This window comes from Dermacentor andersoni, chromosome 1 (genome assembly GCF_023375885.2).
Source record: "Dermacentor andersoni chromosome 1, qqDerAnde1_hic_scaffold, whole genome shotgun sequence".
In the NCBI taxonomy this organism is placed as follows: Eukaryota; Metazoa; Arthropoda; class Arachnida; order Ixodida; family Ixodidae; genus Dermacentor; species Dermacentor andersoni.
In genome coordinates, this window is record NC_092814.1 from 280,565,930 (window position 1) to 280,593,426 (window position 27,497).

General features: G+C 48.2%; 1 protein-coding gene and 1 non-coding gene across 2 annotated transcripts in view; one reads left to right on the forward strand and one right to left on the reverse strand.

Moving 5' to 3' along the window:
* The window catches only part of LOC126548228 (protocadherin Fat 3-like), a 341,248-nt gene that overhangs the window by 227,282 nt on the left and 86,469 nt on the right, over positions 1–27,497 (reverse strand). The window lies entirely within an intron of this gene.
* TRNAT-CGU (transfer RNA threonine (anticodon CGU)) lies at positions 984–1,056 on the forward strand. The gene has a single exon. It is a non-coding gene; the product is annotated as a tRNA-Thr (tRNA).

A 27,497-nucleotide genomic window follows, 5' to 3' on the forward strand; every position in this document is an offset into this window, starting at 1 on the left:
GTGGCTTTGAGCATTCGCTTTTACTGCCACTGTTCAGCCACTTTTATGTTTGGTAACTCTGCGCGCCTGCCTTTCCTGCAAGCGTAGAGGTCGTAAGCCAGCTCCCCTCTCGTATTCTCTTATTTTCGTTGCGCGTGCAAAGCGGTGTTCGGCTTCAGCCCGTTGTTATAGCGGCTTCTTATTAATGATTCATGAGGTCAGTCGTCCGCACACGCTGCGCATGCATACGGGACCTCGGCACCAGGAACTCTCACGGTCTTTTCCTGACTCGCACCGCGGCATTCGGGCGTTCTTTATCGCTTACAACAACAAGAGGTGACGTGTTGCTTTGAACCGTAATTGAAGCTTTATACACTAGCGGCTTTTCCGGGGAAACCAGAAAGCTCAATGAAGCGTATTAGTATATTTTGCCTGTGGTAATCACTGGCACATTTCGTGGGCATAGGGCTATAAAGACTATATACACTAAGTAAAAAAAAAAGATTTTAAGATGTACAAAAAGCGCTTCAGCCATTTTTGTTTACTTCGTGTCATCTTGCTCAAACGGATCGATTCTTTTTGTCTTTGTAAATGACTTTTAGGAAAGCGAGTGGGGAGGCAGGGGTGAAGAGTGTAGTTACTGCCACTGACGTTATATATATACAGGGTGTTTCAGCTAACTTTAGCCAGAGTTTAAAAATATGTCGATGCACCCTAAGACGACGCGACCATGACGACGCGGCCTCTTGGTTACTTTTGTATCTAGCAAACGGCAACAATATATAGCAAACGGCAACATTGATGCCTTCAGCATCAATGTTGCCGTTTGGGTTTATTGACCAGTTGCCTTCAGCCAAAGAGATCACGTACTTGTGGCGCCTCCGGCGGAAAAGATGTTCCACATCCGGCCGCCAAGGTTTGTGAGCGGTGGCGCTGGCTAAAACTCCCAGGGTTAGTTCTTGCAGTAACACATAAATACCCCAGAAAGTGGACGGGAAAACGGCGCCGCGGTAGCTCAATTGGTAAGAGCATCGCACGCGTAATGCGAAGACGTGGAATCGTTCCCCACCTGCGGCAAGTAGTTTTTTCATCCATTTTCATTTACATTAATTTATACTTCCTTTAATTCAATTAGTAAGTACAAGTGATTTCCCCTGTGTTGTCCTTGGTGTCTTTGTTTGTTCGCTTCTTATGATATATATATTAAACGAGAAGAAAAGGGGTTAACCGAGGGGCCCGATTTTTATTAGTCACATCATGAGAGGCCAACATGTATATATATATATATATATATATATATATATATATATATATATATATATATATATATATATATATCAAGGACGAGGTTAGGAGTAAGACAATATACAAGTAAGTTTACCGTGCGAGGTTACGATATGATTTGTATAGGGGTTCTAGTTGGTCTTCCATATCCGATTAAGTTGAGCAGGTTGCTCGAAACAAAACGAATGGATGGTAGACGTTTCGTGTCAGGTAGGCGTTTACCATCGTCTTGTTTTCCAGTAACTTGTGTAGTGGAACTTTTTGGCACGTAAATAAATAAATAAATAAATAGCAATTACGTCATAATTATACTTACGACGTTAATTTCTTCACCTCTTTCAAGTTTCAGTTTTTTTATCCAATGATTAAAAAAAACTGAAACTTGAAAGAGGGGACGAAATTAATGTCACCAATCCAATCATTTCCTCCCTGCCTTTCCCTTCTTCTATTTCTCTCTCTCTCTCTCTTATCCAATCATTCCGTCGATATATCTTATTAGATGTGTTTAAGGAGGTGTTGGTCCCTCTAGGCGGCGCTGGCTGTGCTCCCAAGTCATATTTAATTCACATGCAATATGAATTTGTGCGACAAAACAACAAATGACAAAACGCCAAAACCTTGCGCCATAAACCAGAGAATCACCGAGTTCATATGGCGTAAACATTTTCTTGCTCACGCCTTCAAGCCAATGCGTCAGAGCGAAACCTGTATGACTTGCGAACGATCGTAGGCGCGTGGGGCATTGTCACCGTGAACGCTTGAGCTCGAGGCGCAGCACGAGAACGACCGAGTTGCGAAAGTGCACATTCAAGTGCCAGTGCGCATTCGCGGGTCTTCGAAGCGGCTGACCGAATTAATACAGCCTAGCCAGCAAGAGAAGTAGCTACACGTCAGCTGATCGCCTGCCATTTTCCGCCCCCAAACGGTGCTGCGCCTACTCTTGAATGCATGATCCAACTAAATATCGGGCATCGGGTTCTTATCTTTAACAGGCACTTTACGCGTCCTGATTCATTATCAATGGAGTGCGCATGAATAGCCAACCGCTGAGCGCGACTCAACATACAGGCAGTATAGTGTTCGAGGGAATGATTCGCACTCAATTCAGCTGCTAACATTGGAAAGCTCTCGAATGACGAGTGACTCAGTCGCTAGCAGTCCAACCTGGAATATATTAGCGTGGCTGAAATGTGCTAATAAACAACCACCTGTCGTTCTGCCTCTCACGAGAAACCAAACCGAAAGAAAAAAAAAAAACAGAAAAAAAACGGCGCTTGTGCACTTCTCATCGGAACATGTATTGTTGAAATTGGGGAGCGAAGCGAAGCCTGTCGGCACTGGCATACGAGATAGCGCGCTCGGGTCACCCCGATGAAGTTACCATTCGCACGCTTCGCCGCTCGCCAGGCGTCGAGTACATATATATATATATATATATAGATATATATATATATATATATATATATATATATATATATATATACAGGGGCGCGTGCCGGTCCCCTTGGTGTTGGATCGTGTCGTACCACACGCGCGGAATCGACCGAGAGCGGCGGGCGGAATCGTCGCAACACTTGCTACTACACATACCACCACGAAATGGCGATGCAGTCTGCGACCGCTTTGCCGCGCGATCCGCGAGAAGATCCGCGCGGGAGGCCAAAACACATGCAGCATGCCTGCCGAGCAGGTATTGCGGAAATCAAAGTTACGCAGCGCGGCGACTTTTTTTTTTTTTTTAGCTCGTCGGGCACGCGTTTCGATGCGTATGGCAAATGATCCCGTGGCTCAAATACCTCGCCGGCGTTGCGCGCACGCAAACATCATTTCGGCGCACACAGGCCTACAGACGGGGCTGACAAGCGGCTCCACTCGGGTCCCGTACTGTAGAGATAAAATCCGTGCCCTTCCATCGGTGTGTATGGCTACCGTTTTTTGCGTGTGACGGCTGCTCTATGCGCAGTCACACACGCTGCGTTGCGTTCCGCGTAGGGGTATAGAGAACGCGTTTCGATGCAATAAGTACGCTATATGCTTGAAAGGGGCCGCGCATGTTGCGAACTTCTCGGCGTTTCCTAATTATGTGCACACACGCTCGCCACGTCCGCAACGCACCTAAGAGGCACGTATCGTGTCTATGTATAAGAAGGGGCACCTCTGTGTAGAAATTTTGATGAAGGTATATAATGTACGCGTACGTCTCCAGAAAAAAAAAAAAGAGGGAAACTGTAGAAAAAAAAAAAAGCCAATGAAAAGAAATGTCCGACTGAAGCCGATCGATTCGTTGTTGCAATTAGGATTTATAAAGCATTTGGCAGACTGCTAGCTATGAGCAGGAAGCAGATAGCTTGAATTTTTTAGCAGTGGTCTCGGTGTGAACTAAAGCATCCGGACGTGGTTCAGGCGGCACGCCGCCTCGATCACGCGGATGAAATTCAAGGCGTTCGGCAGGACGTGCATTAAGCATTCACCCATCATGTGAACTCGCGGTGATGTATTTTTCGAGCGAAATAAATATCAGCGGTAACCCATCGTGGAGATTAGAAAGAGGCAGATTTCACCACCTTGTCCATGACATCCATTAGACACGTCCTTCAAGTCACTGTCCTATATATGTAGGTCGCATGTGCACTTCTGCAAAGAACACGCAGAGAAAGAGTGTACTTCCGCGTCCACAAGACCGAGTCTGCCACAGCGCTCCTCAGTAGTGTTCGAACTTCTCGTGTGGAAGCTTGTGTGCACCTGGCATATATTTGTGACTTATAGCTTACAGACTATCTTATGTTATACTTTGGCGGGTATCCGTAACTTTTCCCCGTTTCTTTCTTTCTTTCTTTCTTTCTTTTTTTCTATCTATCTATCTATCTATCTATCTATCTATCTATCTATCTATCTATCTATCTATCTATCTATCTATCTATCTATCTATCTATCTATCTATCTATCTATCTATCTATCTATCTATCTATCTATCTATCTATCTATCTATCTATCTATCTATCTATCTATCTATCTATCTCGTCTTTTTAAACGTTCTCGTCTAATCCTGTTTGCGCTCATTTCAAGCAGATGGCGCAGCCACACGTATATAGGGCTTGCAGGTTCCGAGTCTTTGATACGTGTTCGTATATCTGCAACGTTCTGTAACACTGGCTCCAAAACGAAATGAAGTTTGTGGTTCCGTTGAGACAACAGCAGCCTGAATCCCGAACAAATAAACCCTTCAATGAGAGCGTCCTATAATCAGCTTGTATTAAAGAAGAAAAAAAAAAGGTAAACATGGGGAGAGCGGTATACACGGAGAGCAATTTCTGATTGGTATGGGGGAAAAAAATAACACGTGTGAAATGAACCGACTCCTCACTTCTACCGCACAAACGGTGCAATTGAATGCTGTTCCGAAGCAGAAACGAGGGCTCGTATCATTTAGAGTGAAAGTTGAAACATATTTCACTCGGAACTTTCCTGACGCCACCTGCGAAGCCGATCGGCCGGTGTTCAGCACTTTTACGACTTGCGCACTCACTTATGCAACAAACGGGAAACACGCGTGATGATAAAGGCGCAGTCGTCGTGCGCGTCATCGTTGCTGATTGTAACATTTCCTATGGGCACCATGTAAAGAAAACCGCTATCGACCTACCGGTCCGCGCAAGTGGTTGCGCTTCTCGTGGCTCCAAGATACAGATGGCAGCGCTTTCCTAATCATAAACGTATATCTGAATGCATCTTTCAGTGTAATGTTTGAGGGCTGAGTCAGCAAGCTGATTTCTTTTGGTGATTGCGATACCACCGTATAACCGTCTTAATGGATAATTATTTAACCGCTACTCGGAAGGGTCAGTTGCAAGTTGCCATTATCATATAATACTCGCATATTACCCTAGCGCATTTAACGTAGTTTTGTTGTTGACCTGCATGTTTATGTTGCGGGAAAGGATGGAGGGCTTAAGTTTGTAGTGCTGTGCAAATGGTGCTCATCGCGCACACACAAAGGCGAGTTCTTGACGCCGTAACTTCCTGTAGCTACCTAAACGTTTGCAGAACGACTACACATATGAGCACACATCGCAAAGTCTATCTCGTGCTCGTATTAGTGCCGTATAATATGCATAAGCAAGAAAAAAGCTCAGAACACAGTCGTTTTCGATGTCTTTGGTTTATTTTACTGTTTCCCGCTTTTCATTATAAAGAGGAAACTGATTGACCCTCCTTTTTTCTTCTTAATTAATTTTTCGCTTCAGAACCTGCACAAGAATCCTGACACGTCCTGTTTGTACAAATGAAGAAACACCGCGTCGACACAATCGACTGTTTAAGAGCTCGTCAACTGCCTATACGTTTCCTAGGCAATGCCAACCTCATATGACTTGGGACAGCGTGTATATGAAGGGATATAACGGCGCTATAGCGCTGTTACATCGTTTATATACGATTTTTCTTCGCGCTGCCGTTCTTACCCTTATGTCTACCCTCTTTAGCACTTTCCATATATTACGCTGTTGACGTTCGCTCTTTGATTTCTCGCTCCGAGCCGCTTTTGAAAGTCCGCACTCAATCGCATCACCCCGGCGAGCATCGACGCCACCCCAGTGTCTTATCGCGTAATTTCTTTCCTCCATATTTCTTCCGGGCTCTCCGTCCGATCATCTGCTGGGCGTGGCGATTTCTTTGAACTCGCATTAAACGTGCTCAGTGAACATCTGTGGCCCGTTTAAATATTAAACACTTGGACGAAAAAACAATTCTCTTCCCTCGTTGAGACCGCCAACCAATATGGAGTGCCCAGTACACGATGGCCGAGGGCTTTCATGATGAAAGCGTATAACTTCGTTTTCGGGTTATAGTGTGCAGCTTTGTTTCTCTTTCCTTTAGAGTGGTTTTCTCACGGGCACGTGTTATTTAATAAGCACAGCTTTCTTCCCTCCACCTGCACACGGACCATTTCACTGCGGCGAGGGCCACGCATGCACTTTCGTTGTCTATTTATTTTGCAACGATCGCTTCGTTTCTTATTAATCGGTTCGCGATTATTGGTACCTTTTGTGCGAAGCCCGCAACAGTCCTTCAATTCAATCTCGACGCGTTCACTGTAGAAAAATTGGTAGAGAAATGAGGGGAAAAAATAAATAAAGAAAATGGCTTCCATGACGCGCCCACGTAACTGCGTATCTCTTCTAGTTTTTGTTCCGAGGAAAGATAAGGTACACAGAAAAATTCAAAGGAATGCAAAACTTTTGGGGAAGTGGCAACGAAATAGGCAATAGGGAGGGGAAAATCGCGGCACCACTGCGAAATGCGACGGGCCTCGCACGGAGGAGCATCCCCACATTCGCGAGAGCTGCTCCATATCCGTCGCTCTATAACGCAGTCGGTGTCAAAGCCGCTCCAAGAAATCCAGAGCTGCGGAAACAGAAGTCACCATTTGAATTTAGAGTGCTTTCTTCGCTCCGTATACGTGAAGCCGAGCTGCAGCCAGCGGTCTTGCAGTGAGAAAAAGGCCCCTGAGCTATTGCTTCACGTCGTCCCTCCTGCGTCACGTCCTTTCCCGTATTGCTGTTCGCTTCGCGCTGTAACTGAGTAGAAATCGCGTTCTGGTGAACCGCTCCGTCCCCCTCTCGCGCCTCCCCCTTCTTCTTGGTTGCCTGGCATCAGAGGAGCGAACAGAAGTACCTACCAAGCAACATCGATCTACGCGGCACATAAAAAAAAGGAAGCAATAAAAAGAGGGACTTGCCTTAGGGTAAGCGAAGACTTTCGATCTCATTATCGCTTTCTTCCGCGCGCTTATTCCAGCGCTGCCATTTTTTAACCTTGACTTAACTCTGAAGGCGACAGCATCCCGGAGGGATGCTTTTAATGGACTATCCAACTTAGGAGCGAATAATTTATCGAGAGAGGACACCGCTCTTCCACGTGTAGCGCAGCGCCGATGAATTCCGACCTTACGGCCAGGCAACTTGGGGCATCCATGAAAGGGCGTACCGCGTGACGCTCCCATTGCCGCCATCACAGAGGAGGTATACACACCCCGCTACCTTCACGGTGCGCTTTTTGTTCTTTTTACTCTTCCTGCTTGTCGACGCTGCCAATGTAACCGAGTCGCTTCTGTAGCGGTTTTCTTTTTCATTCCCCACTTATTTACCGCGCACCCCCACATGCCTGGCGGCCTCATGAAAGCGACATCTCTCCGAGGGTACACGCATACGCCCGCGCTGCTTGCACACAATGGCTCGCTTTCTCTCGCGCGCATAGGGGCGGCAGCCTAGCGCGCAAGAACGGCCAGCGAGCCGCGCGGCCCGCGCGCACACATGGCGCGGGATGCCGCGAGGAACGCGAGCCCATTCCGGTCACGCGCGCGGCTGAGGCGGCCGCGAGCGTCGCGCCATCGACGTCCCTGCCAGCCGCTCGCGTCACCTCGCCGAAGGATCTTTTATAATCCGCGGCGACACGGGAGATCACCGCACTGTCGCCAGCACCGAGCTTCGCCTCTCGGGAGCGGCTGCGCAAGGGGAGACGTGCCGATAGACGCCTTCGAATTGTGGCACCGCGGGGCACACATAACGTCCCCTTATCGAAAAGGAGGCCTCCGCGATTGTTGCCGTTGTTTTGTATCCTCTCGGTTCCGTTCGGTTTTCTTTTTTATTTCTGTTTTGCTCCTATTTTATCGTTTTTCGTTTACTTTTATCTTTCGCATGGGCGGCGGAGCTGCACACAGCGAGGATCGGTGTATAACCGCGCACCTCGAGGCGCTGCAGTTTTGCTTGCGACGTGGCCTCGTTCCATCTCGCGCTACACTCGAGCGTCTGTCTGTATAAATGCGCGATGCCAAAGAGAGACAAGGGAGCGGATAACGCTCGTGCGTCCTGCGCTCGCTCGCAGTCAAGGCGCGGCATTACTGCAACGGCGGGCGCGGCGGCGCGCCGCTGCAGGCGTCGTGCGGCTACGAGGCCTCGGCTGCTAAGGTCGCGGCGCGTCGGTCACACTCTTGGCACTGCGATAATGCGCGCGTGCGTCGAAGGAGGCGCTCTCGCACGCACCAGAGAGTCGCGATCGAGGCGCTTTAGTCTGTTGATAATCTCTGCGCATAAAACACTCGCCACAATCTTGCACCGGGGTATAGTCGGGCGCCCCGACAGCAGCAGCACAATGAACGCGGCGATTTCGATTCTTCGGGCGCCTCGCAGAGAAGCGCTTTGCCAAGAAGCCAATGTTCCGAGAAACTCGCCAGCGAAATGGCACGTAAAAGCCACGGGAGGCGCGAAATTTGCCTGTACCCTCTTAGGTAGCTATAATAAAACCGAAATAAGTTGGCAGTTCGCTTAGCTTAGTCGGGAACAACCAATGACACACAGAAAAAAAAGACCAGAAGATAAACACGCCAAGCAGAAGCGTGGAATACCTGAAATTATCTCTGTCTTCGGTTACGAGGAGCGCGTCGCGGCTTGGTAAGGGCAACTAAAGCTATCGTTGTATTTTTCAGAAGATCTCTCATCTCTGGCACGTTCGCAAAACGCTTGCATGGGGGAGCCGACGCACTGCAGTGAGAATAACGGGGTCTCCATGATCGTCGTACGTATATACCCGACTCGTGCCTGCGGGCGCGGCTGTGAGCGCCGTATCAGCGCGCGCTCGGTTTGCCGCGTGTTTCGCCGCCGCCTCCCTGCAGTTCTCTTTCGCAGTCCGGTCGAGGCGGACCAGGAAGCCGCTCTGACCTCCACTCAGTGTTCTTGTTTTGTTTGTTTCTGATTTCTCGCCGCAACCCTTTTGTATGGCGCAGCTTGCGTAATGCTCGGTGCCTGCGTGCATAGGACAGTCGACGGCTCTGCACAATGAAAGTGCACACGCAAGCGCCGTCACACTGGGACAGTAGCGGGCAACACAGGCGCCCGACGAGAATCTGACCGCAGCAGTAAGCGAGGACGATGCAGTCACCGAGAAAACATCGCTGAAGGTGCGTGCTGGGTAGCAGGCTATTACTTGATACCATCCGTGCTTCACGCCACTTAAAGAACGCAAACAACGGAGAGAGATAGAAAGAGAGAGAGAGAAGGCCGTCTATCGAGTATCAAGAAATGGAGTCAAAAATGAAATAGGGGTTTCACTTTCCCGACAACGGCATATGTTAGAGCGTGTACTCAGCTGGAGCCTGATTAACGCAATTTATTATGCATGCGTTTCATAGCGCAAGTTCTTCATGCTTGGTGAGGTAATATAACTGAGGGAGCAAAACAATCATCAAAGAGGGTCCAGTTGCGTGCACTGTGAATACTAGTTGATACGCGCTCAGTAAGAGCAGATGAGCTTAAACTATGCTTCGCTATGGCGCCGCCAGCGCATGAGGCGATTCCTTCCGTCGAGAAGCTTCGTAACAGCAATTCAGGTGGTGTGTGTCGCGTAAGTGCAGCACCTTAACGCGCCGGGCAATAAAGGTGCGCTGAAACGCTCCGACATGCCTGACCCTGATAAAGGCTGCGAAGACGCCGTCGCAATCCTAAATACCCTCGAATGAGAAAGCGGTCTGATCGCCAGTTTGCTGCAAAAAACAAGCACGTCCCACTTGCATTAAATGCCAACTCCACTTCTCGCTTTCGCAGCACTCCTTGCGGTTGAGTCTCTGCTGTCGTTCTTCTTTGTATTTTTTTCTTCTTACTTGCGGTCGTAAATTTCGCCAAAGTCCCTGCATTCCAGCACTAATGGCCTCAGGGAAGAAAAACCAGAAAGTTGTGTACACGCTGCAAGGTGGTTCACACGTACAGTGTAAGCAGGACGCGCCGTGTTACGACTGGTGTTTCACGCTCTATTTCTAAGGACGAATGCATGCGCTAGCCTGCGCACCTGCTGTGAGGCAAGTACCTCTTCCGCCCTTCCCCACTTATGTCACTTTACTATGTTGTTGTTTTCTTTTTTTACACCGCACGAAAAAGCTGCGTGCCCTCTTTCGTGCACAACACCGGCATTGTATAAAGACCTGGCGACGACCGTTTCAGCCAATCTCGCAAACATTTTTTTGCGTAAACTTCCCGTATGCCCCCCCCCCCCCCTCTCTTACCAGTGATATTCACCCTCTGAACTTCACGCTCGGTAAATGCACCGTCGCGCCCTGTTTAAGCAACTTTCGCGCTACCAAACGTCGCAGCGAGTATGCGAAAGTGGTTCGCAGTGGTTTTCAGGTATATGAAGGGTGCTTTTTCTTTAGCTGCACTAAACTTCTTAAAAAATTGCCTATGGCAGATAGCACAATTCTAACCCTTGATATAAATTACTCGATGAGGCGGCCGTTACTTCTACGAGAAATCAAAATGTTCAATCGAATAGTTAACGTAATCACACTAATTACCCTTTTTAATTAATTACTTTACACGACATATTTCAATCTACGAATTATAGCCGCTGAGTTCGCACGGCGTATCCACTTGGAAAGAATTCTCTGGACAGCCCCAGTTCCGAGATATTAATGTCTAAACTGTCCGTCAAAATGCATTGGCGTTCCAGTTACAGCTTAAAGAAACCGCTGTTTTATGCATTGAAGCACAAAAAATAATAACTGGAACACCAATGGATTTCGACGCTTACTTTGTAAATTAATATCTCAGAACTGAAGCTGTCCAGAGAATTCGTTCCAAGTGGATACGCCGTGCGAACTCAGCGGCTAAAATTCGTAGATTGAAGCATGTCGCGTAAAGTAATTAACTAAAAAGTTAATTAGTGTAATTACGTTATTTATTCAATTGAAAATTCTGATTTCTCGTAAAAGCAATGGCCGCCTCATCGAGTAATTTAGATCAAAGGTTAGAATTACACTATCTGCCACAGGCAATTTAAAAAAAAATTGGTGCAGCCAAAAAAAAAAAAAAAAACTGTATAGGGGAGACCGATACGAAGTATACCGCTTAACAATATCACCGCACCAAAGAGGCCCTGCAGCTTTCTCTTGCAATGGACTCCAACTATCAGTGAACCGACCCAGATGATACATTAATATTTTTCGTTGTCTTAATGCCGCTGTTTCTCGCTGCTGAGCAAGAGGTTGCGTGTTCGATTCCCGGCAACGGCGGCCGATAGTGTGATGAAGGCAGAATGCAAAAGAACGCTCGTGCACTGCGCTTTGGGCGCAGGCTTAAGCACCACGGGTGGTCGACATCATTCTGGGGTTCCCGCTATACGACGCATCTCGCAGCCTGTGTGTTCCTCCGAGACGTTGAATACCATATAACATGCACACACCGTGGTCGTTGAGCGTTCGATCATGTGTGCCAGTAAGCATAACTACAATCGCAGGGAAATGTGCCCAGGCAGTGCACAGTGTGTATACGGAACGTCGTACATTTATAACGCTGATCTCTTCCCCGGAGAAAACGCATTATCTTCTATAGCTCGAGCATTCAGACGAGCCGCCATCCGATCATGCGAGTAGCCGCCGTCGCCCGCCTATAGCCTCTCAACAGCGTCCGTGAAAGTTCTTGTCAGATATTACAGCTGAGTACTCTGCTCCGCTAAAGCTTTTCGGTCTCCTGCTCGAGGGATGTGGGATTTGTGGCAGCGAGAGTGCTCCATAATGTTTGCAGCGTACCGTTAGAACTTTCCACGCTGCCTTCTTGCACTTGCTGACTGCCGCTCGGCTATAGCTGAAACACGCATGCAATTTCAATGAATATGAAATCCAGACTCTTACTCTTGCTGTCAGGGTCTACATTTAATACGGGCACAGAGCGATAACGTGCAGGATACTCGCTTCGGTCCTGATTTCTGAAAGTACTCGAGCAAGCCATTTCGATCATCATTGCTGCGCGTTCCTATCAGGCTATATAGAAGGCGAATCAGGAAAATTTAATTTTGTACATCCATTTATCGGTTAAGTGTTCAGGCTACTGAAGCGCCGAGTGGAGGCTAAGGATCTCAACAACAAAGAGAGGCGGCAATGAAAATAGTCTCCTATAGAGGCGGTCGGGGCTTTCCTCCTTCCGGTTATGTTTTATGCGTTCTCCTCGCATTCTGCGACCCGAGCAAAAGAAACAGGGTTAGCCGGCAACAAGCGGGGGCCTCATTCTTTGACTTGTGTGATGCACAAGCTGGCGACATCGTTTCCATCATTCTCTCGCCGCGCTTCTTCTTCAACACAACAGCGTGCGCGCAAGCAAGCGACGACGATGAGCCAGCTGGCGAGAAGGAGGGGCTGAGATGAGGAATGAATCATGTTTCCCATCGATCCAGGACGATGTCGCTGCTGTTGTTGTTCTCGTCGTCTTCGATCTTTTATCTTACAGCGATCGCCTTTCCCCCGCTATATCCTAAAGCGAGAGCGCTCTTTACCTAGCAGCTTCCGGGACGTATGGCATCGCCTCAGTGCTTCGAAGCCGACGTAGCTGCGCAACGCGAGCCGGAAGGAGCAGCGCGGCGGCAAGACTTTTTGTTACTGTGTTAATGAGTTCTACGCCAGGGATCAAGCCACGCACCAAGCCCGGGTGCGCGATAATTTGCGAGTCATTAGGGCACGGTAGAATGCGCCTCCAAAGTGCAAACAAGCCGGAGCCGGGGTAACAAGATTTTGCTGCCGCTTCTTTCTTTTCCTTGCATTGCCATTTTTATTTCGCTGTGCCTTCCTCGCTCACAGACTTTGTTTACCCAACTTGCTTTGCGCGCCACCCACAGCTAGTCTTTCTCTTTCTTTCTGGCGCGTCACTGTCTGATTTCTTTCTTTCTTTCTTCTTTCTTCCTTTCTTTCTTTCTTTTTCTTTCTTTCTTTCTTTCTTTTTTCTTTCTTTCCATAATGTCTAAATTTAAAAAAACAATATTGCGAACCGATCAGACATGATATTGCTTCTCTAACCCAATGAGAAACACGCGAACATGTTCCAGTTATTGGCCACTTCCAAGCATCGTCCCAAGATGGCGAGCTGGGGCATGTTGCCTAGCTCGATTCCTACCAATAGACACAATATTGCGACGTTTCTGGGTACGGCAATTGCGTGACGCCTCGGAACGCACGTTGACAAGAATATCATTTTGTGTGCCGAATACCATGCCGCGAGCTCAAACCCGGCTGTTTCATTAGTTTTATTAAAGAAGTCTGGTTATAAAACGCAGAAACACAAGGCAAACCAATCATATTCCTATCCCTTCGATGTAAAAATTTCATTCAAACGTTGGCCTACTTCAGTTGCATATTTCCTGGCAGACTTGTCAGAAATATAACATAGAACGGGCATCTATAAAACGAAAGAAGGGCTCGCGAAACTGTGGTAAAAACATGAGGCATGTTATACGCTGGCGCTAACTGGGTAACGAGGCTCATGCTACATGTGTCCAGGGGACGTCGAAACCAGGAAGGAAGGTGTAGACACCTCCAGGAAGGTGTAGACACCATAGTTGACTACTTACACAAAGTCGGGCTCTAACCTTCAGCAGGAAAGTCGGAACACCTTTTTAGGAATCGAACATAATACCAAAACAAAACGAACGCCCTGATACAGCTCAGTCTATTAAGCAAACAGATACTAAAGGTGCCATTGTGCCGAATACTCGGATTCATCATAGATCACAACGACAATGCTGACTTTAACGTTGTACATTATCACAAAGATTGCCGAAATCTCACGCACCTAATGCGACGGATTATTAGCAAAAAACACTGACTTAGAGAAGAACAAGCAACACAGCTCGTGACTGCACTCGTGTATAGCAGGTTTCTGTACACCACCCTGTTCCTAACGCTGACACAAACACAAACTCGAGAACTCGAATCTTCACTGAATACCCTTCACAAGGCCGCCCTGGGTCTACCGATATACACCTCAAATCAGAGCCTTCAACACGCGGACCTCTTTCACACTCTCGCCGAACTAACACAACACCGAGACAGACAATTAGTGCACTTGTCTTGCACGGAGGAAGGATGCGACATCTTGAAACGAGCAGGCATCGCCCCTATCCAGCTGACACCAGGCAGTCAAAGCCCTCAGCTACCACGCAACATTGCATTTCCAAACATACCAAAAAATATGACACCACACTATACATGACAGTCGACGTCAAGCGCAAGCAAAATATCTCCACAGAGACTGGAAGCGCATCACGATATACACGGACGCCACACGCTCTAACGTGGGGTCATACGCGTATGTAATATATACACCCGGACAGACAGCACTGATCACCTAAACAGCTGGGCCATTTTCCAAACCTCCCAACATAGCCACTCTGCAAACTCACGCGATAATATATGCCATGCAAGAAGCCTCTCTACTCACTAAGCACCAATCCAGTAACATCAACCTGTATACCGACTCCAGCAGAGCCATTCGCAACATACAACGCCTACTACTGCAAACCCACCTACATGACATTCTAATAGAATCCTGTAATCGCAAACCGAACATTACAATCACCCTGCGTTGAGTATCTGATCATGCTGGGATCGAGGGAAATGAGTTGGTTCATTAGCGTGCCTCCGCGAAATTAACCTGCGGGTGCCCTCGATTCCCTGGTCAAATTCAGCGACAGTGGAAGACGCCGCCATGTACAAACAGCAAATAGCTAAACACTACAAGTAGATCAGGGAAAACCGCACTATTTTACCCAAAATCACCCTTCTCTCAACACGGAACAATCTATGTCCTTCGCAAAGTTCAGACTAATCCTCTTCTCACCCCATTAATGCTCTACAACTTCGGATGGCGTAGCGCAGCTCACTGCCCCAACTGTCCGGAGACAAGGACCCAGATACAGAAAACATTCTGTACACATGTAATATTGCCATTACCTCTGCTTATTTCCCTTATCCTTCCCTTCCTTCCTGGAGTGTTTGGCTTCACTCGGACTCGGCGGATCAACAACGGGCCTTCGCGGGGCAAGTGGTCCTCTTTACTGGGCCTTTGTGCTGGCCTTAAATAGTTTTTTCCTTGCGGCCTTCGTGCTACATTGAAGCGTCCTAAACCGTGTCGACAACGCAACAAAAGCGCGAAAATTGTGAAAAAGAAGCGTATCACGAGGACAAATGTAGCAATGACTTTCTTTTTTCTTTTTCTTTTATTTTAAGCAGCTCTCGAGCGGTATTAAGGTACAGAAGAAATGCGAGCTAGCCTCAACTCGGCCCAAACACTTGCGCAAAGCTATAGGCGGAACCCTCAGGTCTCACTCGTCACTTCAATTTCTCGCTCATCCACAAAGGCATCGGCAAAGAACGCGTTGTGATGGCTTTGCAGCATCCACAAATGCACAGCGGGAAGCTGGCGGTGGTTTCTTTTATTTTATTTTCTTTCTTTCTTTCTTTCTTTCTTTCTTTCTTTCTTTCTTTCTTTCTTTCTTTCTTTCGCTCTCTCAAGCCACGCATTGCCCCCATGAGACTCTAAAGCGGCGCCCGACCCACTAACGTTCTCTGCTAGCGCACTCCGATCGCTATGCATTTTTTGGCACTCTTGTTTGCACGTTTTAAATCAAGATCCGCACTCCAACTAGTCTACTGTGTCAAGGAAAAAAGAAATAACGATTTTTTTTCGGGGCCCTCTGCGTTTCGTCTCTTTCCTTCTTATTCATCTCGGTCTCATCGCTTATCTTTCCTTGTGCTGCATTCAGCAGATTTGGTCTCTGCAGTTCTCGAGCTTTTGCGTGTGCGTGTATGCGTGCGCGCCAGTGCGTGCGTGCGACTTTACGCGCGTGCGACCGAAGTCGAGACGGTATATTTCATTTGTGGGCTCCCATGCGTGTCACGGCACTTCTCTTTGCTGCGGGATGTGGCGAGGATGTACGAGAAGTTCGGGGCTTGGGTGACATAAAAAAAAAAAAAAAAAAAAAAAAAAAACAGAAAATGGTGGGGGCGGTCGAGCGACCTTTGCGCAGCCAGCGTGTAACCTCCACCAGCACGACGCAGCAGCACGGCACTCGTCTTTTTCGAGCCGCCTCCGCTGACTGAAAGCTCTCGCCTGGGCTGCGCGAGCCATTAAAGCTGGAGGAGGCGCGAAAGGGGGTGCAGACACTGCAAAGTGAAACCAAATGAAGGACTAAAGGAACGATATAACGCGAGCAGAAAAAGAAATACAGCTGAAAGTAACGTGCGCATAGAGAGGGAGCCGTGCAAAAGGGCAACAAAAGAGAGAAGGTATCCTGAGGAGCAAAGAAGAATGCAAGTGTCAATAAGGCGGCTTCGAAAGGGAAGGAAAGGAATGACGAGGGAAGGTGGTCGGAGGCGGACGTAAGGGGGCGGCGCGCGAAGGTGCGCTTGAAGGGAGTGAAAAAGGCAGTTCACCGTGAAATATAAATCCCACTGAGCAACATCACGCTTTGCAGCACCGCTTCGAAAGTATAAAATAACGGAGAAACGGAGAGAATGAGATACAAGCACGAAAAGAAACGAGACGAGTAGAATTGGGGGATGAGAGAGCGAAGGGGCGGGGGTTGCGGGGGCTTCCGTCTCGCAGCAGGAGCAGCAGCTTGTTTGCCTAGACGAGCAAGCAGCAGCAGCAGCAGCAGCGGCGGCGGCGGCGCGTCCCTTTTAGCCCTGGAGTGATTTCGACGACTCTCGCAGTGGCCCGCTAGCCTCGGCTGCTTTATGGGGCGAGAAGCGGAGCAACTCTGAATGGGTGTTGCAGGCTGCCAGCCCTGAGCCGAGGTGCGTATCGGAAACGGATTCGCCCACCGAGAGGCGGTGAGGGGAAGCGCAATCGATGTCGAGATAAATACGCGTCACAAACAGAACTCTCGAACAAGTGCTGCATGCATCAAGCGAAAAGGTTACGTCGAGAGTAAGAAAGAAGGAGAAATGCAATAAGAAAGTCCTGTCTTGAAGCTGTGTTTGCTCTTTAGCGCTCTTTGCCTTTTGCTCGGTGCACGTTCCGTTACCTCCAGGGTGGCCAATCCCCCTAGAGGGTACGAGCCATGTTCTGAGGCAACAACGACGACAAGCCCACCAAGGTGGAGGAAACCTGAGCGACGGCAGGTTAGTTAGGCGGGAGGGAACAAATTCGGTGCTATGTCCTATAGGCGCCACATAATACAGCCCACATTAAGCGCAGCGGCTGACTCCGGGCTGTGTTCCTCGTGGCACATTTCGAACCCTCTCTATGGAGCCCGCAAACACGCAGACACACATGCGTGTGTGTATTCCTTTTCACTTCCATTAAGCACATGGCAGACAACAAACACCAAAAGAGGTAACGGCACCAGCTTAAAACAATTTGCAGCGCACACTAACAAGTCGGAGCAACGGCTACTAAAGGAGCCCATCCTCCCGATAAATCTGGCTCACGACAGCGCAAGTAATTTCTAGAGCCTCGGCACAAAGATTGGCGCTCTGATGGAACGTATCTTTCGCGAGCGCGACTTGCGAAGTCGCCTTTGAAGTTTGGGCGGCGAAAAGGAAGTGGCATGTTTGAGTACAGAAAAGAGCAAAGAAAAACGGAATTATCGCATCTGCCACGAAGATAAATATTCTTGGCGGTGACAGCTTGTAGGCATGGGTCGGCCCTTTCATTATATAAACTACTCGCTAAGCCTCCGAGCAGAGTATGGACCAATAACGTCCCCGTGAATAAATAAAGCAAAGTATACCTTTTCCCGATATTACGCTCGCAGACTGTTGTTTGTCCCTACCGCCTTGATTTTGCATCAGTTTTACTGGGACCGTTCCCCGCAAGCACTATGAGAAGGTCACTTCGTTTGTGCAAAAGACACGCACACACACAAAAAAAAGAAGAAAAAAAAACAAGGAACTCTCTGTCTCTTTGGTGACAGTTCTCATTTTGACTTTGTTTTTATTTATTTATTAATGTGTAAGTGAGACCCAAAAGCGCGCTGCAGCATATTCTATATGACTTCAGAACATCAGCTCTCTGTACAACGCATAAATATGATCAATGGAGTTGGAGAGGTGCTTGCAGAAGCAAGAAATGTTCAGAGGATCCTTCTTTATAAAGTAAAACTAAAAGCTGAAACGCCCTTCTTTATGATAGCCAAAGAGTAACCAGTGAAGGCTTTTTATTTATTTATTTATTTATTTAATTCATTCATCTATTTTTCTTCTTTCGTCTCTCTCTAGGATGATGAGCCAGCTACCATTCCTATTGCTTGCTCTTCTTAGGACAAGAGGTTCACTGCAATCGTCCTAAGCTCTCTGCGCTACGCCATCACGCATGACATCATTACTGCATTGTTCTGCAAGCTTCAACCCTACTGCAGAATCTCATCGGATTTCCTCGAGAAAAGTAATCGCGGTGTCTCGGAGGTTGTGGGGAATTTCGTCATCAGTATTTTTCTTCGCATATTTTTATTACCTTGCAGCGTTCAGAAGGGATGGAGCGCTCGAATGGATTAAGTTGCAGGGCACCACTAGTGGGAGTAGCAGTTAATACTATAAGTGCTACGGTGAATGTGTATAAGCTACATCTTTTTTAAATATCGAAGAGAATGTTACTAGACCATCTCTTCTTCTTTAACATGGAGTGGATTTTAATAAACTTGGATATATAGTTTAGGTTCTTCTTCTTGTTCTGCTGTTTAGCTCGCATAAGGAGAAAAATATATACACAGCAATATAGAATAAAATGAAGTGAACTATCTGCAAGGCAGAATTCATATTCTGGGATCAACATCACGCAGAAGAGCTACAACACACCCCTCCCCCATTCGCCCTCACCCCACATTCTTTCCTACAACTCGAAACAACGCCACACAGCCCATACACATCGCCCGCACGCGCACACTTCTATTTTAGCCTGCACGCTGAATCCCCCACTGCTCTGCACATTATAGGCGAACTCCGCTGAAGCGAAGTGTCATCGACAAACGAGAGGACTCCGCTGCAGGATGTCACTTTTCTTTTTATTGCTTTGTGTACGCAGGCCGTACAGAGCAGGACGCCCAGCACACAATCACCAGTTCAGTGGAGCACAGACAACCGCGCATTCCGGCGGCTGATTGAATCGCAGCGAAAGGGCCGCCGCGGAGGCCTTGCAGCCTCGACGACTGCTGCCTCCAGGTGCCAATACCGACGGCGACTCCTAATGCTGGATCAGGCGTGCGTATATTGGGCGCTGAGATCATCGCCGCGATTGCGAGCCCGGTTCCCTTCTGCGGCGTCAGAACGTGAATGGCGCGAAGCGTATATGCCGAGATGGGTCCCGAGGCATCGAAGAACGGCGAGGGTGGCCGAAAACCTGTTCGGGACGAGTCCAATTTTAGACCGTTCCGCTGGCGACTGCAGCGGCACCTCTTGCATGTGTGTGAGGCCGCCACTTTCTCTCCAGCCGAAGCTGCTGCAGTATCGCGCGCGTGTTCCGTTGTCTGGCGACGCCACTTCCTCAACGAGCGTTTCGCTTTCACGAAAAGCTGAGCCGGGTGCAGCGTCCCGCTTCGCTTGAGCGGCCGACATTGCGCGCCGCCGTTTCAGGGACGGCGCAGGCAGTCCTCGCCGATCACCCGGCAACATAACGAATACTCGTAATTGCAGCCGATGGCTGGGGATTCCAAAAAAATGATTCGCTCTGCGCTAAGAGGTCTTGACGCAAGCACGCTTCGCGTCTAAGCAAGAGAAAGCACTGATAGCCGAGGCTGCTCTGTGTGTAGCGACAGAAACCGAACGGACCGGCACACGTCGTGGCTTCTTTCGCATTCTTTTTTTTTTATTTGGGAAGGACCCAATTCATGTGCGCGAAGAATTGTGTCGCTTAATATTAGAGCTCCAGTCTCATTACGGTTTCTGCCCAAGTATAGTAGAGTTCTCCGTACTGTCAAAGAACGTCTGTCCGTAGATGTAAGCATTTCATCGCGCCTTCCTTCGTTTTTATTTGTTTAATTATTTATTTTTGTCATAAACGATCAGCTTTTGCAATGAGCTTTCTTCCACGCAACGGATGTTTTATTTTTACACGACATGCGGCTACTATGTATAAGGAAGCCGGACAACGGCAACCGACGCAGTCAGGAAGACATCTCCTTGTGATGCGCCGAGAGTCGCACGTAGTACATTTCCTAGTCCCAACCGCACTAAAAGCAGCAACACGAGGTTTTGATACGCCCGTCTATCTATCTGGGTCCCAGGAAGCGTCCAACTTTCTCCGCGGTCTCTGAGCGCAGTAGTAAACCAGTTTAGCGAAGCATCTGCTGCACGTCTCGGCCAATAAGAATCGGTGCTATACAGAGGCACGCTATAGTCGGGAACGTTTCCTACTGTATTCAACCCATGGTGCGCACGTCTCGATGTGTTCGCGTGGGAGCTACGATACTTGGAAGGCGAACAGGTGTGACGGAGTAGAGATGAACAAGAAAACCAGCGGGTATATGAAACGGGAAACAAAACGCTCTCCTGACCCGACTGGAGAGTGCGCGTGAACGCGACGGCGCTTTCACGAGGAAGGAAGCGAGCCTCACAGGCCGAATCCTTCCCTGTCGGCGAGACGCGTGGAAGAATAATACTGGCTGGTACATATTTCTTGCGCAGCCAAACCCTTGCCCCTCTTTCAGCGCCTCCTCAGTCTCCACCTCGGGCGGGTCTTTTGTTCTGCTGTCAAACCGTTCCTCGCTCTCATTCTCTCTCTTTGTCACCCTCTCTGTGCCCCCCCCCACGGTTTGCGCAGCTACAGCGTATACCCTCCACAGCTCGCGAGCTTTTGCTGGAATTTCATCTTTTCTACCCCTTACTTCAAGCTATAGCGCGTGTTCTATAACAGCTCACTCAAACTAGGCCGACCCGACACTGATTTACCTTCGTGTCGGTGCTTCCGTCACACTGTACCGACGCCGAGTTCTCCGCCGACCGTCGGCAGTCGGTCGACGGTAGTCGACGGTAGTCGCAAGAAACCCTTTTATACATCGACGTGCATACACGCGCAGTAATTAATATTAGTCAGAGCTGCATATGTGTGTGTGTGTGTAGGGCGGGGGGGGGGAGGTTGTGTACTTTGAACGACTACTGTTCACTCAAAGGAAGAAAAACCAAGGCGCATTATTAGTTGGAGTCGCCCATAATCACATATACTATACAGATAATGGTCCTGCGAGTCAAATGTAAAATTTGCTTGACATTTCTGGTAGCGGCCTCCGGCCTGTAATAGAACCTTCACGCATCAACCTTGCGAGAAGGAAACCGAAGTAAAGTATACACTGCAAGTTGACCGAAGGGTCAACTGCTTACGTGAGCTATATTACAGTTGCAAGTGCATGCGAATGAACGCCTCATTCCGAAAGTCTTGATTAAAACTGCAAAAAGAAAAAGAAAGGTGGTGGCGGGGAGGGGATCGAAAAGCAAACGAGGGACGAGCACAATGACATTACAACAATTTTTTTCCTTCAATTCTACATTTGTCATTTTCAGGACGACTGGTCAATTCTGGCACCATCTTCGTTACACCGAACCGCTGACGAACAACGAAAAATATCCGTTCTGAATAGAAATGGAATAGAATCATAATGGGTGGCAACCCTTCGAGCACTTGCGCTGATACTCTTCCTCTAGCCCCCTCATTATTCACCTCCGGTCTCCGTACGAACCTAACTTTACACTCCCCGATGTTACATGTACCACGAGCCTGGAAATTTCCATTCAGTATCCCAGCTCTCGCTTGCTATTTCTTCATCCTAATTTTCTTTTTTTTTCCTTTTTCATATCACACTCAACAATCTACAAGGGTGAACCAGAAAGTCCTTGCCCCAATTTTTTTGCCAAATTAAGGCTGTAAGTGTGAAGTCAACATCTCCATTCCCAGTGGTGGACCTTTCTTGGACTGGCCCGGCCTTATCTGCCGGTAACTCCGCGGCAAGGCGCTGCTGCCAGATGTTGAAGATGGCGGTTGTGCTTCACACGTCCATGGCGTACGAGCAAAGGTGTGTGATCGGTTTTGTATGGAGCAAGGGACGAACGCCCATCGAAATCCACAGGGAAATGCAGCCCACGTATGGGTAAAGGTGCCTCGCTTTGAGAAGAGTGAGGTGGTGGTGTTGTGAATTCGCAAAAGGCCATGAAGACTTGCACGACAATGATCGGGGAGGTTGCGTGCGTCGAATTCTACCACAGGGGCATCTCCAATTTAGTGCCGCAATCGGACAAATGTCTGAACCGTATTGGGGACTATGTGGAAAAATAGTGTAAGGTACGTAGAACAGTACGTATATTTGTAATTACCTGCACGTGCCTTATTTTGGCTAATACAAAATAGGGGCAAATACTTTCTGAAAAGCCGCCATCTCCGCTCGTGAAAGCAGGTTTCCTTCCGCTGTAGCAAGGTGGGGCGTTCTGGCGCACAGGTTGACCGAACCTAAAGCACCTCAGAATGAGGGGCTGCAGGCGAACTTACCCGCCGCCGTGGCGCGCGTTTCGTCCGCTCGATGACTCGTGAGTACCACCTTTTCGAGCAGCTGTGTCATGCAGTCTTACGCTTGGAGCACGCGCACAAGACTGCATGACGCAGCTTCTGCAGCGCATCGCAGGCGGGCAGATTCCTTCAGCAGAATTGGCCTAAACTTATTTCTAGTTTCGATCTCGTGTCAAGTATTAAGGACACACGAATCCTTCAGGATATTCCGCGCATATTTCTCTCTCTTAACATCTCACCACAGAGGTCATCTCGCCAAGTGTCGGAATGACTTGGTACGTTCAAACCTGACCGCCTCCTTCTTGCCCAAACCCCCACCCCTCGCTGTCACCCTGAGTCTTTTACCCATGCTGTCCATGTACGTGGTTAGCAGGAGGGAGCCTTCCTTCAGGTGGCGTGTGGGAATCAATGATAAGCAGAACGAGCTTTTCTTTATATTGTGGCCATGAAGACAAAAACCAACGCCTGCGGCATCGTCAACGCTTCGCACTAGACTGACGCGGAAGTTAGGATACATTGTGCTGCCCTAAGTGACTGCTCCAGTTGTCCGTTCAGGGCATATAAAGCTTATCTCAATTGGTGGAGGTGGGTTTACGTGTCGGTGCACTTCGTCGTGTTGTTCACTTCGAGCAATGCGCCGAAATAAACTCACTTTCTAAATACAGCATGCCGCGCCTCGTTTGTTGGTTCCTTCTTCGCCCTCTTCTTCGTGTAGATGCAAGGACGGGGAGTCTGTGTTACATTAGCAAACAAGCACAGTTCGCTTTGCTTTGCTCTACAGGCGCACCGACGGCGTTCCGCAGAGATCGGTCGCACCGCGCAAGCGCATCCGCTCCAGGCGCGCCGCGACCCGCGGGCTCGCTGCCGAACAAGCGACCCGTCACGGCCCGATCCGGACCACCTATTCCAGAGACGGAAGCTGCGCGATCTTTTCGCTACTCCCTCCCCTCGGCTCCGACGACCCGTTCGCCGTCTCTCTGCCCCATCCTTCTATCGAGAAGCTACTTGTCTTCTCCACTCGACACTCCGTGCAGCTACTCGCCTACTGACCGCGCTTCGGTCTCGACCTGTCACCGAAACCGGTTCCTTAGAACCCAGAGAGGCCCGGCAACGGGATTTAACTTTTGCGCCTAGCATATTGACGATTGTACCTTGCCGCGAACTACCGACGGGACCGAGGAAAGCTTTCATGAATGTACGCACGAAATTCTTTATGCTCTTTCCTTTCCTCCTCGCGGGGCCCTCGTTGTCGGCACCTCTAACGCCCTTGGTGTCTCTGATATGCGGTATAGGTAGAGCCTAGCGTGCGACGCGGAGTTACTTTTCTGAGAAGCTCTTTATTCCTTGCATGTTAAACTATATACTATTACGCGACGGAACTACTCCGTGAGGAGGCTTTCGCCACAGCAAGAAGGCCCCCGCGGGCGAACGAGCCCAGAGGCACTTGGCTGGCTGCGGCTTGCGCAAGTAGGGGTTCAGAGTGGAAGCAAGTGAAATCACCTTCACCCTGCGTTCAAGATGGCAAATGTGCGGGCTGACTTTCTAATTATCTTTATTTGTGTGTGGGTGTTTTCCAGTGTGACAACACTGCCTACACTTACACGCTTATTAACATTACTAACAAAACATTACTAACAAAACATTACTAACAAGACATTACTAACAAAGGTGCCAAATTTAGGCACATTATGTGCTGCACAAAATTTTGGCGAGCACAAAATGGAGAAAGAGAGCAGGATTTGCTAGACTGTATCTCCTGCTTCCAACGGACGCTGCCTTCTCTTACGAATACCAAGGACGATTAAGTGATGGTCACTGCATTGAAAGGACATTAACTTGGACGCGAACTGATGAAAAAACAAAAGTGCACGAGAGTAACCTTAGGGTAGACTGCCCACGAGCCAAGCCGAATGCCACGAGCAAAAATTAACTGAACGATCGAACAATAGAAGTAGGACAACAGGAGCAGCTCGAAGGGTTACCACACAGGAATGTAGAGGCACGAAGAAATTGCAGATATCTAAAGTAATCGGACAAGAGCCCGAATACTTCTTTGTGTGTGTGTGTGTGGTCGCAAGTGAGCGACTGAAAGCGAACGAGGCCGGCGGCGCCTTCTCTCCGCACAGCTGCACTATCCATCGCCTGAAGTGGCGCCGCTGAAAGCATCGCGTCAAAAAAAAAAAAAACGAAAAAAAAAACCGAAAAGACCAATGAGGGGTCGGCCTCCTAATCCATCCCTCGGGGCGTCCACGCTTTTCTCTTTTCCATGACGCGGGCCTTTTATTTACCTACCCGGACAGCCACGCTATCAAACGCCGCGGTGCCTCGCCCCAAACCGTATAATTTTCCTCCGAAAGCGAGATTCGGTGCAGCAGCTGCCTTTGGCGGCCGCGATTTTGATCCCGCGCTTCGGGCCACCGCTCCGTCGCGAAGCGCAGCACTCGCAACGGCCGGCTATTTCGCCGTGTGACACCTATACCGATAGACAGACGCCTAAAAAAAGTACAGACACCTAAGCGTCTACGTGTGTAGCATTGGTGAGACGTTTACATCTGAGGCAATGGTTCGAGTCTGCTAGCCGCCGTTATTAAAGGAACCACTAAAGAGAGACACAAAATAAGTTTGAACTCGTAAAGTATTGTTTCGAAACTCTATATTCGTTATTTTCGCGGTGATAGCTTGCTCAATTAGAACAGAAAATGAAAGTTGAAGTTTTATCTTTTGAACTTCGCGCTGAAACACTAGCGCCGATACGTCAGTGCGGAGTCACAGATCTAAAAAAAAAATTTTTTTTTTTTCGTATATGGGCCGCCGTGGTTCAGTTAAGGTTCTTGGGACTTATTAAGTTGAGTCTTTAGGATCGTTTAACTGTCAATGTTTGGTCCAGTTTTATCGGTAAGCAAATAACTAGTGGGTTGAGCAGATGCCGTCAAAACCTATGACATCATGGTGTGCAGGTGCGGCAACTTCAAGGCTGCGTCACCCCCTGTCTCTCGGTTTTGAGTATTTGCTGGCTTCTGACGATGGCTTCTGATTGAAGCAGGGTAATTTAATAACACAGCTCCAAGTACTTTCCTTATTTCTTCCTTTAAGTAGGCAAAACAACAAAGCTGTATATGCAAGCAAATATGAAGTAAGCGTCTTTTGTATCAAGCAGTTTTTTTTTTTTCAGTGCAACTACTCTTGTGATAGCGTCTATTTGAGGTACGCATCAAGGGCCGGACTATGAGAGCCGGGGTGGGTACACAAACTCTATTGCGAGATGTGTGCTTTTGTGCGCTTATTTAAAAGCAAGACTATTAAATCTGTCATAAGCGAACGTTCGCCTAGTTGAGCGGAGTCATTACACACGAAACATCATCCCACTTTCATTTCCCCAATTTGTGTTCATCTTGGAAATGCTCGCTTTCTTGTTTTTAATTGTTTATCTGTCTGCGCAATATGTATAGTCCAATACGTGCTTCGCTTTTTTTTTTTCACATAAAAGGTTAAAAATAATGGACACGAGCACTGGTATCAGCCATTTGCTATATATTCGTCGATGTGGCGTTCAGTATAAATGTTCGCGCCTAATAGTAAGCAATAAGTATCGAGTGCAAGTGGAAGTATCGAGGGATGTAACTTGTGCACCTTCTTATTGTGGAACTCTTCGAGATACTTATACGGGACCGTATACGATCGACGCTATGTATGGGTTCTGCGTAATGCGGGCGTACGTATTACGTAATTTAGCGCTGGGGCAATTGCGCTCGTAATGTTCCGATTTTTTTTTCACATGAATATATCACCAGTGGCTATATAAAACAGCTTCCTGGATGTACGTTGAAATTGTGACCACATAATTTAGCGGTACATTTTATAATTTAACGCCAAGGATTTAATATTTGAATCTAATATGCAAGTGAACCGTTGCTGTGGCAACAGTGTCAGGGATGTTGGTTCATGAAAGCGAAATGTGTAGGGGGCTACACCCAACAGAGACTGAAGATCGTAGCGAGAAAAAGTCCCAACTGACTTGTTTCAGTATTTACTGCGCTTTCCAATGTTTAGTCCGCAAAATTTATTTTGATGATCTTGAGTGCGTCCAGTTGGGTGCCGGAAGAAAGGTAAGCCGATGGCTAAGAAGCGAAGAGGGGAAAAAAGTATTCATGAACACAGGGACATGTACAGTCACCCGCAAAAGCTTACGGGGCGCGGGTTTCACGACAAATGCGGATGTCTGCTCTGTTAAGGCGTAGTGCTTCTAATTTAATGGATCACACTGTAGTTCGAAAGAACTGCTACGGATGAAAGCTTTTAATAGGGTGCTACGTGCACAAGCTTCACGGAAATTTGGCTCTTTCGCAAATCTCGCGTCTCGTAAACTATTGCGGGTGACCGTACATAAATCAAAAATGAAAAAACGAAAAACAATAGAAAGGTATGACGTACACTTTTCATTTTGAACGTCGTTAAAAAGTTAGCCTTCCTTCTTATTGTGGTATAACCAGGCGTAATATTACTGGTTCCGAACTTCTTGCGTATGCTACAGCGCTCCTTTTCGCGCTAAGGTCTTTGTTAAACGGTTCCGCAGAACGCCCTCAGGACAATATTGCTAAACAGGGTTCCCTTTTGTGCAAGCGTATCGATGAACAGAGCTCGTTACTGGCGGAAGTGGACCATACTGCAGGACTGCGCGTCTGCGTGGCGAAGCCGTGCTCCCCCTTCCCCCCCCCCCCCCCCCCCCCCTCGCTCCGTCTGCGGGACGCCGTATGTTATAACGCCGGAAAGAAGTGAAACACAAAGACCGGATACGTAATGCAATAGACGTGCAAGCATGCGAGCAAGGAATTTAAACGCGTCTAGCCGGTGCATAGGAATACGCAATTGCTTATGCCAAGGCCTAGTGTCTGAAAGAGATTATTGTTTAGAGAGCGAAATTAATGATTCGTT